Source organism: Echinops telfairi, unplaced genomic scaffold, assembly GCF_000313985.2.
Source record: "Echinops telfairi isolate 266 unplaced genomic scaffold, ASM31398v2 ScPeMD7_7420;HRSCAF=8458, whole genome shotgun sequence".
NCBI classification, from domain to species: Eukaryota; Metazoa; Chordata; class Mammalia; order Afrosoricida; family Tenrecidae; genus Echinops; species Echinops telfairi.
The window spans coordinates 46,812,329-46,814,465 of NW_022111320.1; positions in this window are offsets into that span (position 1 = coordinate 46,812,329).

Below are 2,137 nucleotides of genomic sequence, written 5' to 3' on the forward strand. Positions count from 1 at the left end.
TCTCTTAGGGTCTTGCCTGTGTGTATCCAGATAGAGGTCTCTGTATTGGGCACTGGACAGGGGGCTCACATCGTAGTCAGAAGACCCTGGACCAATCTTTAAGCTCTTCCATCTAACAATGTACGTGTCCCAATCAGGACCCCAGTCCTGCTTCTGTATCCCTAGCTGTAACTGTGATGTCTTGGCAGCACCAACCACGCATTTGTGGCCAATCTCTTTGTTCCTTGCCCTATGTAACTAGCTTCCTAATTTGGATCCTTGGACACCATTTTGACCTCTGGCCTCCTTCATCTGGATGAGATGCCTGTGCCTTTGTGTTCTCTCTGTATCTTTTAGGACATAGTCAATGTTCTCCTTAACTTATATTTGAGGTGTGGCCTTTTTTGTACCCTAAATCACATATGAAGAGATAGGTACTACAAAGGAATGCACACGTCATTCAGCCAGTAAGTCCTGTTAGTCATGTAAAACCATTGACACCCTTACCTCTTGTATAGACAGCTTCATGTTTTTTCGTCTCATTTTCCATACTATGATACCCATATCTTCAATCCAGATAACCCCTAAGTCTTTCCTAGGCCTTATGAGTTTTCAAGGTTTAAGAAACCGTACAAGGTTCTAAAGATGGGTTTCATTCAATCGGAGACTCTTGGAGGCTCATCTCTGTGGTGTTTGGGTCTCTCTAGACTACATTCGGAGGGTCCTGACTCTTTCTCCTCCTCCGTCTGTGCGTGTTCCAGGTGGGAGCTGTATGGTGTTAGCTGGATGGAGGCTGGCACCAGGAAGTGCTGAATGCAGGAAGCTGGCAGAAATTTCCGCACATACCTGTGCAGCACAGAGGAAGAGGGGGGCGGACAAGACAAAGCTCCCTAGCAAGGAAAGAGACCAGTGACCGTGAAAAGACTGGGTGGAGAAAGACAAGATGTTCACACTACCCCTACAATGACTGGATAGGCTCTTGGGTTTGGGTCTGAGACAAGAGTGAAGTCTGGGGTGCTGGGATGCAGATACCTAGAAAGAGGAGGTACACTACAGAGAACCAGCCAATAGCTGAAGACCCACCAGAAAGCTAGCCTGGGTGAGGGGGCTGCCAGTAGCAGAACAGAAGGACCAGCTCTATGTTTTTCCAGGCCTTTAAAATTAGCTAAAAGCCCTTTGGAGTCATTCTCAAAGTAACCCCTTCACCAAACTCACTCACTCTGTTCACAGCTTTTCTCAGATTCCGGTCAGAATTTGGTCTCTCGCCTGAGACCTTCCTTCAGTGTGAAAGAACACCCGAGGCATGGAGAAGCTCTGAGCTTGGACTCGCTTCCTGGTAACAATGATGACCAACGTATATATAGTTTAAAATCGAGAAGTATACCATCCACTGAATTCAACTCTGGTTGCATTACACTTGAGTTGAACTTTCTTTTATTCAAACAGGTGGGCTTTTTTCTTCCTGCTTCTTTCTCTAAGATGCCCTTGTCGTTGTTGTTCTCATTTGGAGAGCGAGAAAGCGTTCAGAGGTTGGAGCACCGACAGCAAGCGTGTGAGGAGGAGGGTGTTCTAACAGAGCAGAGCATGGCTTAGGTAGCATCGGAAATGAGTCCTCTTAGGAAGGAAGGAGGCGGTAACCAGAATGGTGCCAAGTATTAGTCCCAGGGTCAAACAAGGAAGAAGAAGAAGAGAGCAATGAGGTAGGCTGATAGAGAGGACTAGACATTGCACAGCAGACGCAGGTACCTGCCACCAGCGAAGGAATGTGGTTAGGAACTAGCCAGTGGTTAGTGAACAGGTGCCGGGACTTCCTTTCTTGATGCACACAGTATACACAGTGGGGATCCGTATGGCAATTCCCTCTCTGCCCTGGACAGACAGCCTCTCCGTACCTTCATTCCCTTTTCCTGCCCCCATATCCTCAGAAACTCGCCCATTAGGATGACAATGGGGACTGGCAGCTGGACACTGATGCAAAGAAGGGCCACAGGTCCCCTGAGATGTCCAACCCCAACCTCACATGCAATCCATCTTCTCACATGTTTCCCAACACCGGGAGAAGCAACCGCTCTCCCACACACCACATTCCAGGGCACCCCATGATCGCACGATAGCAGAACCCTCTTAGCAGAGGTCAGTGGAATAAACCAGGGGAAAA